This window comes from Mus musculus, chromosome 8, assembly GCF_000001635.26.
Source record: "Mus musculus strain C57BL/6J chromosome 8, GRCm38.p6 C57BL/6J".
In the NCBI taxonomy this organism is placed as follows: Eukaryota; Metazoa; Chordata; class Mammalia; order Rodentia; family Muridae; genus Mus; species Mus musculus.
In genome coordinates this window covers 83,516,554-83,533,614 of record NC_000074.6, presented here as the reverse complement: position 1 = coordinate 83,533,614, position 17,061 = coordinate 83,516,554, and positions in this window count along the sequence as shown.

Sequence of the window (17,061 nt, the reverse complement as noted above, 5' to 3'; positions counted from 1 at the left end):
GTGTAGCTAGATCGTATGGCAGGCCTGTTTTCTGCTTTCTGAGGAACTTCCATAATGATTCCTAGAGTGGTGGCACCAGTTTGTATTCCTACCAACAATGACTAAGTGTTCCCCTTTCCCCACCCCTACACCCCCTCCCTCCTCCCCATACCCACTCCTCACACCCCTCCCTCCTTCCCACATTCCCGCCTCCCCATATCCTCTCCCCATACTCCCTCTCCACACCTTTCCCCATACTCCCTCTCCACACCCTTCCCCTCACCCCCTCCCTCCTCCTCACACCCCTTCCCTCCTCCTCACACCCCACCCTCCTCCCCACCCCCTCCCTCCTCCCCACACCCCTTTCCTCCTCCCCATACTCTCTCTCCACACCCCTTTCCCACATCTTTCCCCATACTCCCTCCCCACACCCCTCCCCACACTCCCAGCCTCCTTCCCACACCTCTCCCCACACTCCCAGCCTCCTTCCCACACCCCTCTTTCCTCCCCATACCCCCTCCCCACAGCCCCTCCACATACCCCTTTCCCACACCCCCCTCTAGGAACGTCATCATTTTTCTTTTAATCCTAGCCATTCTGACTGAGCGTTTGCCTGACCACTGAGGACAGTGAGCATCAGTTTAATCTCCCAGTCATTTGTGTTTCATCTTTTAAGAATTTGATGTTTATTCTCATGTCCTGTTTTTAGGCGGGTTGTTTCTTTTCATTTTTTTGTGGATTATTTTTCATTTTTTAAATTAAAAAATTCTTTTTTTCATGCATGATGAGTTGGGTCAGTGATTAAGAGCACTTGTTGCTCTAGCTGAGGACTGGAGTTCAATTCCCGACACTGTCGTGGTGGCTCACAACCATCTGAAACTCCAGTCCCAGAGGATCTGATGCCCTCTTCTGACCTCTACATATGGTGCACACACACATTCAGGCAAGCCACTCATACACACAAATACGAAAATAAATTATTTTTTAATGCAATATATTTTGACCATGTTTTCCTTCCCCCCAACTCCTCCCAAATACTATTCGCCTCTCTACCTACCCAATCTCATGTTCTTTTTCTCTCTCCCTGTCTCAAAAACAAACAAACAAACAAACAAACACCAACTCAAACAAAATAAAAATCAAAACAAGCAAGAAACCAACCCAACAAAAATGCCCAAAGAAAGCAAGACAAAACAAAAAACTTAAAAAAAGGCCCAGGGAGTTTGCTTTGTGTTGGCCATGCCCTGGATTGTGCTTGACAAAGCCAGGGACTTAGAGAAAACTGATTTCCAGTTCTGTCAGCAAATATCAATTGCGAATGGTTTCTCGGTCGGGATGGGGCTTTGCATTTACCTCCTTCTCAGTAGTGGGATTTTTTTTTATATATATCTAAAATATTTTAATGTGAAATGATTAAAGTAAAACATTTTCCCTAATAATTACAAAAATATGTTAAAGGCTCTTTTCTATTGGCCACTAAAACGTTAATGGTTCCAGAGGAATGTGTTATTACTGTTGTTGATTTATTTTGTGTAAGATTTTATTTGGGGTACATACAGAGATTGGGAACACTTCTGTCTTTCCATATATTTTTCTTTATTGTTATAGTATTTGAAGGTATGATGCACACAAATACATCTCTGGCATTGATGTTTGCTCGGAACATTACTGAACCTCAGATAAAATATGGCCCCAGAAAAAGATTTTATTTAGTCCATTGTGTGAAAGAAAAATTCTACTATCTTCAGATGAAAAGGAAAATTGCAAAGAGCTTTGAGCACCATCACCTCCACATTTCACTGGATTTTATCCTTCGGAGGTTACTGTGCCCCTCAGTGGAGGCAGGCAGGTCATGCTTTAGTTTTTATGGACTGACATGGAAGGTTCAACATTGCCGTGCTCACTCCTGCCGATGTTACTGTGAAAGGTAACTTCAGAGAAACTCAACCTAGTTCAACCAGAGCTATCTTTTTTTTCTTAATTTTTTTTATTATTTAAATGCATTTTATACATCAAACATCTTAATAATCTTGAGTATTTTGAGAATCAAATAATACATAAAATTTTGTTCAACTTTTATATTCATATCCTTTCATACCCTAAAAATATCATTAATGAATATTTAATACTATCCATATGAGGACCCTATATCTAATGTTGAATACTAAGTTGTTTCAAAACATACAAAATATTCTTTGGGAGTTAAGCATAGTAAAAGAGCATAAAATATTAAAAATGAATCATTAAGAAATATATTCAAAAGCCCCTATATAATACCACCAGATATAATGAGAGAGTATTTAAAACACACTATATATCTGTGTACATTGTCTAACAATCAGTTTACTTAAAAAAGATAATCAGTGTTTCTAGGAGAGAAATCATTTTATCAGTAAGTATATTTTAAAAATTTCAAAATAGCAAAAACTCTTTGAAGTTAAACATTAGGAAAATGTTAATTTCAAGCACAGTGAGAAAAACTATCAATAATATTTCCATGATGTTTGTAGAACATTTTAATATTTTCAACTGTTGATATTCAACAAACAGAATAGTTATTTTAAAATATATCTTGTTGTTATGCCCCCCTTTTCATTTCTAATTTTATTAATTTGAATACTGTCTCTGTGCCCTCTGGCTGGGGTTTATTTATCTTGTTGATTTTCTCAAAGAACCGGCTCCTGGTTTTGTTGATTCTTTGTATAGTTACTTTTGTTTCTATTTGGCTTGATTCTTTCCTACTGTCTACTCCTTTTGGGAGTATTTGCTTCATTTTGTTCTACAGCTTTCAGGTGTGCTGTCAAGCTGCTAGTGTAAGCTCTCTCCAGTTTCTTTTTGGAGGCTCTTAGAGCTTTTGAGTTTTCCTCTTACCACTGCTTTCATTGTGGCCCATAGGTTTAGGTATGATGTGTCTTTATTTCTTCCTTGACCAAGTTATCGTTGAGTAGAGTGTTGTTCAGCTTCCATGTGTATGTGTGTTTTCTATTGTTTTTGTTGGAATTTAATTAATTAAAAGCCTTAGTCCATGGTGATCTGATAGGGTGCATGGGATTATTTAAATCTTCTAGTATCTGTTGAGGCCTCTTTTGTGACCAATTATAAGGTTGACTTTGGAGAAGGTACCATGAGGTGCTGAGAAGAAGGTATATTCTTTTGATTTAGGATGAAATGTTCTATAAATATCTGTTAGATCCATTTGGGTCATAACTTCTGTTAGTTTTACTGTGTCTCTATTTAGTTTCTGTCTCCATGATCTGTCCATTGCTGAAAATGGGGTGTTGAAGTCTCCCACTATTATTGTTTGGGGTGTGATGTGTGCTTTGAGCTTTGGTAAAGTTTCTTTTATGAATGTGGATGCCCTTGCATTTGGAGCATAGATGTTCAGAGTTGAGAGTTCATCTTGGTTGATTTTTCCTTTGACCAGTATAAAGTGTTCTTCCTTATCTTTTTTTTTTTGATAACTTTTGGTTGAGAGTTGATTTTATTCAATATTACAATGGCTACTCCAGCTTGTTTCTCAGGACCATTTGCTTGGAAAATTGTTTTCCAACCTTTTACTCTGAGGTAGTGTCTGTCTTTGACACTGAATTGTGTTTTCTGTATGCAGCAAAATGCTGGGTTCTGTTTACATATCCAGTCTGTTAGTCTATGTCTTTTTTGGGAATTAAGTCTGTTGATGTTAAGAGATATTAAGAAATAGTGATTGTTACTTCCTGTTATTTTTGTTGTTAGAGGTAGAATTATGTTTGTGTGGCTATCTTCTTTTGGGTTTGTTGAAAGATTACTTTCTTGCTTTTTCTAGGGTGTAGTTTCCCTCCTGTGTTGGTGTTTTCTATTTGTTATCCTTTGTAGGACTGGATTTATGGAAAGATATTGTGTAAATTTGGTTTTGTCATGGAATATCTTGGTTTCTCTGTCTATGGTTATTGAGAGTTTTGTTGGGTATGGTAGCCTGGGCTAGCATTTGGGTTCTTTTAGGGTCTGTAAGACATCTACCCAGGATCTTCTAGTTTTCATAGTCTCTGGTGAGAAGTTTGGTGTAATTCTGATAAGTCTGCCTTTATATGTTACTTGACCTTTTTCCCTTACTGCTTTTAAATTCTTTCTTTGTTTAGTGCTTTTGGTGTTTTGATGATTATGTGCCAGGAGGAATTTCTTTTCTGGCCCAGTCTATTTGGAGTTCTGTAGACTTCCTGTATGCTCATGGGCATCTCTTTCTTTAGGTTGGGGAAGTTTTCTTCTATAATTTTGTTGAAGACATTTCCTGGCCCTTTAAGTCGGGAATCTTCATCTCTTCTATACCTATTGTGCTCTGGATTTCTTGGATGTTTTGGGTTAGGAGCTTTTTGCATTTTGCATTTTCTTTCACTGTTGTGTCAGTGTTTTCTATGGTATCTTCTGCACCTGAGATTCTCTCTCCTATCTCTTGTATTCCGTTGGTGATGCTTGCATCTATGCCTCCCAATCTCTTTCCTAAGTTTTCTATCTCCAGGGTTGTCTCCCTTTGTGATTGTTTCTATTTCCATTTTTAGATCTTGGATGGTTTTGTTCCTTTCCTTCACCTGTTTGCTTGTGTTTTCCTGTAATTCATGAGAAGTGATTTTAGATCTGAATTTTCCTTTTCCAGTGTGATGGTATATCCAGGACTTGCTATGGTGGGAGAATTGGGTTCTGATGATGCCAAGTAACCTTGGTTTCTGATGCTTATGTTCTAATGCTTGCCTCCTGTCATCTGATCATCTCTCACTATATCTGACTGGAACCTGTCCTTCCTGTGATCCTGGTTGTGTCAGAACTCCTCAGAGTTCAGCTGTGATCCTGAGATCCTAGGTGTGTCAGAGCTCCTGGGAGTCAAGTTGCCTCTGGGACCTTGAGATCCTGGTGTGACCAAGCTCCTGGGATCCTGTGATTCTGTAATCCTGGGCATGATAGAGGGCTTGGGAGTGGAACTTCCTTTGGGTGTTGTGGGACTGGTTGTGGAATTCATGCCCAAGGTCTGCTCTGGGCACCGTCTCAGACCAGAAGGAACCTGTGCCACTGTTTGGATGGAGTTCCTGGGTGCCTGGGCCCTGCTGGTACCAGTTTCTTCTGGTGTTGGGTCAGATGTTGTGTCCTCCTCACCTTTGATCCTATGATCTTGGGAATGTTAGAGTGCCTGAGAGTGGATCGTTCTCTGGGTGTTGTGGGACTGGCTGCAGAGTTCCGTGCCCAAGGTCTGCTCAGGGCATCGACCCAGACTCTGATCCTATGATCCTGGGAGTGTTTAGTGGTGGGACTTTTGTCTTGCTTAGCTCTACACAGGTCTTGGGCATGCTGTCTCTGTGAATTCTCTGTGCACCAGTCCTGTTGTGAATGGAGGACACTGTTTCTTTGGAGTCATCCATCACTCTGGGTCTTACAACCTTTTCACCTCCTCTTCCACATGGATTTCTGAGCCTTGAGAGGAGAGAAGATTTCCATGTTATATGGAAATCCCCTTTAGGTTGCTGCTCCAGAGTCTCTCAGTCTCTGCACATTGTCTAGTTGTGGATCTCTGTGTTAGTTTCTATCTACTGCAAGAATGAGTGTCTTTGGGGCTGATTAATGAGGGTTTTGTGTGTGTGTGTTTAATTTTTTTGAGTTCTTTATCTATTTTGAATATTAATCCTCTATCTGATGTATGGCAGATAAAGGTCCCCCCCCCTTTCTGTAGGCGTTTAGAATGCAGTTGTTATTTGCTATATAGGGAATTTTTAGTTTCACGAGGTCTCATTTATTACATGTTGGTCTTAATGTCTGTATTTTCAGGATCTTTAACAGAAAGTTTTCCCTGGGCCATTGAGTTCAAACATATTCTATACTTTTTCCTCTGTTCATTCAGGGTATCAAGTCTTGTGTCAAGGTTCTTGATTTGTTTGCAGTTGACTTTTGTGCTGGGTGGGAGATAGAGACAATTTCAATCTTCTTCATATAGCTATCCAATCTGACCAGAACCATTCTTTGAAGATGCTCTTTTCTCCAATGTGGATCATAGCTTCTTTGTTAGACATCAGGTGGCTGTATGAGTTTGGGTTTACATGTGGACCTCAGTGGCACTCTGTCACTGAGTTTCTTCTGATGTCAGTACCAGGCTGTTTTCATCTATGTAGTTCTGTAATATAGCTTGAAATCAGGGATAGAGCTACTTCTATCAGTACTATTGTTTTTCATAATTGTTTGGCATATCCTAGGTCTTTTGCATTTCCATGTGAAATAAAAATTGTTTTTCTATTAAAACAATTGTTTTTCTATTGATTATCAAAATAGAGCTTGAAGTTTTCCTCAAACCAGTGAAAGATACAATAGATTTGATATATTGAATTTTGTTTTAGAGTAGGTGACATAAAAGTGATGTTATTTAAGGGTTAAATGAACAGGGTTTAGACTTTGCATTTCAGTTAAAAAAAAACACTCCAGCAAAAAACATGATAAATCAAGTTTTCAGTATATCACATATATTCTTGGAGACACAGAATACATGCACATAAATTGTGTTAGCTCTACAAAAATGAGCTAGTTTTGAACAAACAGCTGATAGTTGTGATAGATAAAGTAAATAAGTAAAATTCAGATGGGGAAGGTGGTGAAGACTGGGGTAATAGACTTCCTATGTGAATGTCAGGGTAAAGTTGGAGCAGATTTATAAAACTCTGACTAGAATAAATTCTCGAGATATAAATATTGATATTAGATATTAAAATAATTTCCTAACTTTCAGACAAAATACATTTAAAAAGCAGCCACCATACCTCTGCTGTAATTTATTGATATGATGAAGGTTTTATTGTTTTCCCTGTGAGAAAACAATCACTATGGATCACCCTGCTGAACCTGTCAAAGACTCAGAAAGGGATGGGACTTACCTCATGTTGTGTCTTTTTTAATGTCAACAACTTTTGTGTTTTTTTTTCTGTAAACTTTATAATTATAAAGAAAAGACTAAACATATACTAATAAAATGATAATTATAAAAGTTAAAAAGATGGCGTTTCAGTTTCTCTGAAGACTGTATTGGAAACTTGAAGATTATATTGAATCTGCAGATTACTTTGGTAGGATGGATTTTTATAACATTAATGAATGTGGGAGGTCTTTCCATCTTCTGGTACATTCTTTAATTTATTTTTCTAATGGATTAAAGTTTTCACTGTTCAAGTCATTTGTATGGCATTTACACAATACCAATTTGACTTATAAGATTAATGAGTACTCAAAACTGGCAAGCTAGTTGAAATTCTTTTTAGATTACAATGTACTAGCATAATTAAAGTTTTAAAAGAAGTGGTCTTGGTTCTAGAAGCATTCTCAAACTTCAACTTAACACAATATGCTAATTAAAGAAACAATAATGACCATAAAATCTTTTTTATTTTGAACCAGGTAGACTAACTGCAGATCTTTTCTCCCTCTGATCACCCAAATCCAATCTCCTATGTCTTATTCCCATATTCTCAGCAGAAAATCTTCTGCAGTATCCATTTCCTTTACTACCCCATTCCAATGGATCATAAAGATCTTCTTATCCAAACTTTCTTTTCCTGACTCATCTGATTATCCTAGCCTCAAGCAAAGCAGGCATATCTTGGGAACACACCAGCTGAGCAGGTCAGGGAAATAGGTCCACAGAATATTTCCTACTTGGTAGCTCATAGCCACCACACTCTCCTAAAGTCCAGGGAGGAAGCAGAAACCAAAGAACAGAGTCAAATCCAGATATTATCATCTAGAACCATAATTATCCCAGACGCCTAGAAATCAGCACAAAAACAATATTGTTTAGGATCATATGTCTCCACTTGAGTCTAGCAATCCTACCATGGCAGGCACTGAATATTCTAACATAGCTGAAGACCCCCCAAAAAGACATTGAAATGGTGTGTATAAAAATGTCATGCAGACTCTAAGAGATCACAGATGCCAGCCCAGATTGCTATACTCAGAAAAAATTTCAATCACCATAGTTGGAGAAAATAAAACATTTCATGATAAAGCCAAATTTAACCAATATTTCTCTATAAATCCAGTCCTACAGATGATGCTAGAAGGAAAATTCCAACATAAAGAGGTTAACTACAACAATAAAACTCATGGGATAAATAATCCTAGATTACCAAAATCAAAGGAAGAGAAACACATGAGTGTGCATGCTCTCGTGCGTGCATGTGTGCATGTGCGTGCATGTACACATACACACACACACACACACACACACACACACACACACAGACTCTCAGACACACAGACACACATCATTGCTACCATAACCATTACTAACATCACCACCAAAATAACAGGAATCAACAATCATTGTTCATTAATATCTCTCAGTATCAATGGTCTTAATTACCCAATTAAAAGTCACAGACCCCATATACACTCACCAAACCCAGACACTACTGTGGATGCCAACAAGTGCTTGCTGACAGAAGCCTGTTATAGCTGTCTCCTGAGAAGCTCTGCCAGTGCCTGACAAATACAGAGATGGTTGCTCGAAGCCAACCAGGAAAGGGGATAACCCTGAGCACAGGGTCCCCAATGGAGGAGCTAGAGAAAGGACCCAAGGAGCTGAAGGGGTTTGTAGCCCCATAGGGGGAACAACAATATGAACTAACCAGTACCCCCAGAGCTCCCAGGGACTAAACCACCAACCAAAGAGTACACATGGCGTAACTCATGGCTCCAGCCACATATGTAGCAGAGGACAGCCTTGTCAGTCATCAATGGGAAGAGAAGCCCTTGGTCCTGTGAAAGCTCTATGCTCCAGTGAAGGGGAATGCCAGGGCCAGGAAGCAGGAGTGGGTGTGTTGTTGAGCCGGGGGCGGTGGGTTGGGTGGGTGAGTGGGGGGATGGGATAGGGGATTTCCGGAGGGGAAACCAGAAAAGGGGATAACATTTGAAATGTAAATAAAGAAAATACCTAATTAAAAAAAAAAGAAAAAAAAAGAAAGAAAAAATCTAAAAACAAAAATAAAATAAAATAAAATAAAACCAGGACCCATCTTTTTGCTGCATTCAAGAAACACACCTCGACATCAAAGATAGATATTACCTCAGGGTAAAGGGTTAGATATTCCAAACAAATTGATTGAGAAACTAGCTGATGTTGCCCCTTTTATATGTTAAAAAAAAAAGACCTCAAACCAAAACTAATTAGAAGAGAGAGGGGAGAACATGACACATATATCAGTGGAAAAATCCACCAAGATGAAATTTCAGTTCTTAACATTATGCTCCACACATAAGCGCACCCATGTCTGTGAAAGAAACACTATCACATATTGACCCTCAAGACTTTAATACCCCAGTCTCACCAATAGACTTGTCATTCAGATAAAACTAAACAGAAAATGCCAGAGCTAACAGACATTATAATCAAACAGGTCTAACAGATATTTATAGAACATTTTACCCAGACACAAAAGATTATACATTCTCTGCACCTTCTGGTACTTTCTTCAAAATTGACCACATCCTTGAACACAAAGCAAGTCTCATCAGATATAAGAAAACAGTTTTAGCACTTTGAATCCTATCTAACACCATTGGATAAAAGTTGGATATCAACAACAGAAAGCTTACAAACCCATGGAAACTTAACAATCATCACTGAATGGAAAATGAGTCAACAGAAACTAAAAAGTTTTAAGAATTAAATGAAAATGAAAACAATATGCTCAAACTTAAGGTATATGAAGGCAGTGCTAAGAGACAAGTTCATAGCACCAAGTCCCTATATAAAAAGTAGGAGAGATCTCATATTAGCAATTTAACAGCACACTTGAAAGCTCTAGAACAAAAAGCACTTAACATCTAAAAAGTAGATGCAAGAAATAGTAGAACTCAGGGCTGAAACCAATGAAATAGAAACTAAAAATACAAAGAATTAATGAAAAGAATTGTTTATTTGAAAAAAATCAGTATGATTGACAACCCTTAGACAAATTAATTAATAAAGAGACAGAGAGAAAAGATCCAAATTAATAAAATTGGAGGCAAAAATAGGGACATCAGAAGAGACACTGAGAAAATTCAGAGAATATTAAGGACATACTTTAAAAATCTGCATTCCACTAAACTGGAAAAATCTAAAAACCTAAATAAATTTCTTTATATGTATTACCTACAAAAGTTAAGTTCAAATCAGGTAAGCAAAGCTGGGTGTGATGCTACACAGCAGATCTCTGACTTCAAGGCTAGCCTGGTCTGCAGAGCAAGTACTAGGACAGCTAAGGCTACACAGAGAAACTTTGTCTCAAAAAAAAAAAGAAGCAATTTAAAAGAGACCCATAACCAGCAGTGAAATAGAAACAGTATTTAAAAGCTCCCCCCCCCCCCGCTAAAGCTCAGGGCAAAAATGAATTCACTGCAAAATTCTACCAGAGCATCAACGAATTAATGCCAATACTTCTCAAATTAGTCCATAAAATATAAACGAAAGAATATTGCCCGATTCTTTCTACAGCTCCACAACTATCCTGACACCAAAACCACACAAAGATCCAACAAAGAAAGAGAATTACAGATAAATTTTCCTTATGAACATATATTTAAAAAAAACTATAAAATACTTGCAAACCAAATCAATGAACACATCAAAAAATGATTCACCACCATCTATTAGGCTTGGATGGTTCCACAAACATAAATTGATAAATGTAATTCACAACATAAATACCACACCATCTAATTAGATTCAGAAAAGGCTAACAAATCCAACACCTCTTCATGGTAAATGCCCTGAAGAGAACGGGAATACAAGGACCTACCTCAGCATAATAAGGCAATTTACAGCAAGCCCACAGACAACATCAACCTAGACAGAGAGAAACTCAAAAACATTTCCACAAAAATCAGGAACAAGACAATAGTCCCACTCTCTATACTTAGTCAATAACTTGATACAAATAGAAAATTAGAAACTTAAGGTATCTTTATTTGCAGATGATATGGTTGTATATAAATGACTCTAATAACTCTACCAGGAAACTCCTACAGCTGATTACAGTAAAGTAGCAGGGTACAAAATTAATACCTGATAATCAGTAGTCTTCCTATATATCAATGGTAAAGGGACTGAGAAAGAAATCAAGGAAACAATACCTTCCACAATATACTCAAGAAAGGAAGAGAGAGAGAGAGAAACAAAGAAAGAAAGAAAGAAAGAAAGAAAGAAAGAAAGAAAGAAAGGAGGGAAGAAGGGAAGGAAAGGAAAGAAGGAAAGGAAAGAAGGAAAGGAAGGGAGGAAGGAAGGAAGGAAGGAAAGAAGGAAAGAAGGAAGGAAGGAAGGAAAGAAGGAAAGAAGGAAGGAAGGAAGGAAGGAAGGAAGGAAGGAAGGAAGGAAGGAAAAAAGACCTTGAGGATAATTCTAACCAAGGAAGTGAAAGATTTCTATTTATAAACTTGAAGACTTGAAGAAAGGAACTGAAGAAGAAGTTATCAGAGGGTGGAAAGGTCTCCCATACTCCTGGATCAGGAGTATGGCCATCCTATCAAAAGAAATATAGAAATTAATTGCAATCTTCTTCAAATTTCAGTGTAATTCTTTATAGAAATTGAAGGGATAATTTTCAACTTTATAAAGGAACACACACACACACACACACACACACACACACACACACACACACACACACACACACACACTGTTAGATATATTACCATACCAGATTTCAAGTTGTACTACAGAGTTATACTTATAGTAATAAAAAAAAAAACCCATCACGGTATTGGTACAAAAACAGACACATTAATCAATGGAATCAAAGTGAAGACCCAGACAAATGTCCACACACATATTAACATTTGATTTTTTGATGAACAAAAAAGTCAGAAATACACACTGAAAAAAGACAGCAGATTCAACTAATGATGCCGGCCAAACTGGTTGACAGCATGTAGAAGAATACAAATTCACCACCCTGCTCAAAATTCGACTTGAAATGAATTAAATGAGTTAATCCTATCAATAACCAATTGTGATAAATCTTCATTCATGCCATATGAAGGAGAGCACAAAGAATCTTCAGCTAAAATTACACAATACATCTTGTTGTTTATAGAATCCCTAAGATTACCCAACTCACCACTGCAGAAGTGAAGTCATTAAACCCTTTCCTTCTCAGCTTGTGTTTTGGTCATGGTGTTTCATTGCAGCCATAGCAACCCTAACTAAAACAGGTGGTCTTTGGCTTTGGAGGAAGCAATCAGCCAAGATGAAAAACTTAATTAAACTTTGTATGCATATTTATACAGAGAATTATGGCATTTCTGATATACTGGCCACAAAGTTAATCCTACAAGTAAAGTATGTGCCCTATCATGCAGGCCTTATGACCTAGGGCAGATTGTTAGGACGCCGTTTAACACTGAGCACACAGATTACAGGAGTTGTCATGGGGGAGACCCTGCTAAGACCCAGAGCAAATGTGGCATGGGCTTTGATCAGGAAGCAAGTCTTACTTTAAGCTGTGAGAACAGCTGATGCTCAGCTGGTGCCAGGTCCCTATAAACCCAATGTTTGTGTTTCCAAAGGAATATTTATTTAAAAACCATTTGGAAAGAATAAGCAGCAGTAAGCACATTAACACACAATATATTATATTGTGGAAATTATTCATCTCCTGTAAATATTATTTCACATATTGCTTTATTTCTTTATAGATGACGAGTCTCTGATCTCTTGGCCCACCATGAGTGTATTTTCTTAACCCTAAATCTCTATGTCTATCACTTACATTGTTTTAGAGTGAGTCTTCTATCTGTCTCATATAATGGAAGAAGTCTCAAATATTTACTCAAGAGTCTATGTAGTGTTATTTTCTGGTATGTTGTTGGCTGTTATAATCGGAACTCAGCTAAGAAAACCATGTGATGGCAGCTACTTGAAACAAACAGTCAGTTCTGGGAAATGGTTGTGTGGATGCACAGGCTTTGAGGAATAAGGGAGAGTTATGTGCTCACACGTGCAGTGTGGTTAGAAACTCATAGTTCAAAGCAACGACTCTGGAGACCCAGCACTAGAAGATTCCCACAAGGGGGAAAGAACTTGGAAGTTGACCAAGCTGATTAAGTGATAATGGGGTGTACCCAGTGGGGTCAGGAATGGGCCATAATTGCCCAGAATAATGGTGTGTGTGTGTGTTTGTGTGTTTGTGTGTGTGTATGTTTTACCTCTGAGGAGATGCAGCAGGGTTGTGTTGACACAAACAGAGATCTCACTTCAGAGGAACAAAGTAGTTTATCCTGAAGCACAGACTTTCTGTATCCATTCCTCTGTTGAGGGACATCTTGGTTGTTTCCAACTTCTAGCAATTATAAATATGGCTGCTATGAACATAGTGTAGCATGTGTCCTTATTACATGTTGGAGCATCTTCTGAGTATATTCCCAGGAGTGGTATAACTGGGTCTTCAGGTAGTACTATGTCCAATTTTCTGAGGAACTGCCAGACTGATTTCTAGAGTGGTTGTACCAGCTTGCAATCTCACCAGCAATGGAGTGTTCCTCTTTCTCCACATCCTCACCAGCATCTGCTGTCACCTGAATTTTTGATCTTAGCCATTCTGACTGGTATGAAGTGGAATCTCAGGGTTGTTTTGATTTACATTTCCCTGATTACTAAGGATGTTGAACATTTCTTTAGGTGCTTCTTGGTTTCCTTAGTTGAGAATTCTCTGTTTAGCTCTGTTCTCCATTTTAAAAATAGGGTTATTTGGCTCTCTGGCATCTAACTTCTTGAGTTCTTTTCATATATTACATATTATCCCTCTACTAGATGTAGGATTGGTAAAGATCTTTTCCCAATCTGTTGGTTGCCATTTTGTCCTATTGACAGCGTCCTTAGCCCTACAGAAGCTTTGTAGTTTTATGAGGTCCCATTTGTCGATTCTTGATCTTAGAGCATAAGCCATTGCTGTTCTGTTCAGGAAAATTTTTACCAATACCATGCAGTTTTTATCACTATTGCTCTGTAGTGCAGCTTGAGTTCAGGGATGGTGATTCCCCCACAAGTTCTTTTGTTGTTGAGAATAGTTTTTGCTATCCTGGGATTTTTGTTATTCCAAATGATTTTGAGAATTGCTCTTCCTAACTCTATGAAGAATTGAGTTGGAATTTTGATGGGAGTTGCATTGTACCTGTAGATTGCTTTTGGCAAGATGGCCATTTTTACTATATTAATCCTGCCAATCCATGAGCATGGGACTTCTTTTTCTTAATTTCTTTCTCAGCCTGTTTGTTTTTTCAGCCTGTATCCTTGAGTATAGGAAGGCTACTGATTTGTTTGAGTTAGTTTTATATCTAGCCACTTTGCAGAAGTTGTTTATCAGCTTTAGGAGTTCTCTAGTGGAATTTTTTGGGGTCACTTAAGTATACTATCATATCATCTGCAAATAATGAGTGATATTTTGTCTTCTTCCCTTTCAATTTGTATCCCTTTGACCTCCTTTTGTTGTCTAATTGCCCTAGCTAGAACTTTGAGTACTATGTTGAATAGATAAGAAAGTGGGCAGCCTTGTCTAGTCCCTGTTTTTGGGATTGCTTCAAGTTTCTCTCCATTTGGTTTGATGTTGGCTACCGTTATATATATATATATATCTTTTACTATGTTTAGTTATGGGCCTTGAATTCCTGATCTTTCCAAGACTTTTAACATGAACTGATGTTGAATTTTTCAATGCTTTTTCAGCATTTAATGAAATGATCATGTGGTTTTTTTTTTCTTTGAGTTTGTTTATGTAGTGGATACATTGATGGATTTGCATATATTGAACCATCCCTGCATCCCTGGAATGAAGCCTACTTGATAATGCTGAATGATTTTTTTGATGTGTTCTTAGATTTTGTTTCAAGAATTTTATTGAGTATTTTTGCATCAATATTCAGAAGGGAAATTGGTCTGAAGTTTTCTTTCTTTGTTGGGGTTTTGATATTAGCATAACTGTGGTTTCATAGAACGAATTGGGTAGTGTTCCTTCTGTTTCTATTTTGTGGAATAGATTGAAGAGTATTGGTATTAGGTCTTCTTTGAAGGTCTGATAGAATTCTTCATTAAATCCATCTGGCCCTGGGCTTTTTTTTTTGTTGTTGTTGTTGGGAGACTTTTAATGACTTTTCTATTTCTTTAGGGATTTTTATGGTTTATCTGATCATGATTTAACTTTGGTTTTTGGTATCTGTCTAGAAAATAATCTATTTCATCCAGATTTTCCCAGTTTGGTTGAATATAAGCTTTTGTTGTAGGATCTGAGGATTTTAAAAATTTCCTCAGTTTCTGTTTTTATGTCTTCCTTTTCATTTCTGATTTTGTTAATTTGGATACTGCCTCTGACCTCTGGTTAGTCTGGCTAAGGGTTTATCTATCATGTTGATTTTCTCAACGACTCTTTGTATAGTTCTTTTTGTTTCTACTTGGTTGATTTCAGCCCTGAGTTTGATTATTTCCTGCTCCTCTTGGGTGTATTTCCTTATTTTTGTTGTAGAGCTTTCAGGGGTGCTGTTAGGCTGGTAGTGTATGCTCTCTCCAGTTTCTTTTTAGAGGCACTCAGAGCTATGAGTTTCCCTCTTAGGACTGCTTTCATAGTGTCCCATAAGTTTGGGTATATTGTACCTTCATTTTCATTAAATTCTAAAGTCTTTAATTTCTTTCTTTATATCATCCTTGACCAAGTGATCATTGAGTAGGATGATGTTCAGCTTCCGTGTGTATGTGGGCTTTCTGTTGTTTTTGTTGCTATTGAAGACCGGTCTTAGTCAGTGGTGATCTGATAGGTTGCATGGGATTATTTCAATCTCCTTGTATCTGTTGAGGCATGTTTTGTAACCAGTTATATGGTTAATTTTGGAGAAGGTACCATGAGGTGCTGAGAAGAAGGTATATTCTTTTGTTTTAGGATGAAATGTTCTATAGACATCTGTTAGATCCATTTGTTTCATGACTTCTGTTAGTTTCACTGTGTCTCTATTTAGTTTCTGTTTTAATGATCTGTTTCCCTCCTTGTGTTGGTGTTTTCTGTCTATTATCCTTTGTAGGTTTGGATTTATGAAAGATAGTGTGTAAATTTGGTTTTGTCATGAAATACCTTGGTTTCTCCATCTACGGTAATTGAGAGTTTTGCTGGGTATAGTAGTTTGGGCTGGCATTTGTGTTCTCTTAGGGTTTGTATGACATCTGCCCAGGATCTTCTAGCTTTCATAGTCTCTGTTGAGAAGTTTGGTGTAATTCTGATAGGTTTGCTTTTATATGTTACCTGACCTTTTCCCCTTACTGGTTTTAATATTTTTTGTTTTGTGCATTTGGTGTTTTGACTTTTATGTGCTGGGAGGAATTTCTTTTCTGGCCCAGTCTATTTGGAGTTCTCTAGGCTTATTGTATGTTTATAGGCATCTCTTTCTTTAGGTTAGGAAAGTTTTCTTCTATAATTTTGTTGAAGATATTTCCTGGCCCTTTAAGTTGGGAATCTTCCTTCATGTCTATACCTCTTGTCCTTAGGTTTGGTCTTCTTATTGTGCCCTGGATTTCTTGGATGTTTTGTGTTAGGAGCTTTATGCATTTTCTTTCACTGTTGTTTCAATGTTTTCTATGGTATCTTCTGCACCTGAGATTCTCTCTTCTATCTCTTATATTCTGTTGGTGATGCTTGCATCTATAACTCCTGATCTCTTTCCTAAGTTTTTTATCTCCAGAGTTGTCTTCCTTTTTGATTTCTTTATTGTTTCTACTTCCATTTTTAGATCCTGGATGGTTTTGTTCAATTCCTTCACCTGCTTTGTTGTGTTTTCCTGCAATTCTTTAAGGGATTTTTTTTCGTTTCCTCTTTAAGGGCTTCAAGCTGTTTACCTGTGCTCTCCTGCATTTCTTTAAGGGAGTTATGTATGTCCTTCTTAAAGTCCTCTAACATCATCATGAGATGTGATTTTAAATCAGAGTCTTGCTTTTCTGGTGTGTTGAGGTATCCAGGGCTCACTGTTGTGGGAGAACTGGGCTCTGATGATGCCAAGTAGCCTTGGTTTCTGTTGCTTATATTCTTGCCCTTACCTCTCACTATCTGGTATCTCTAGTGGTAG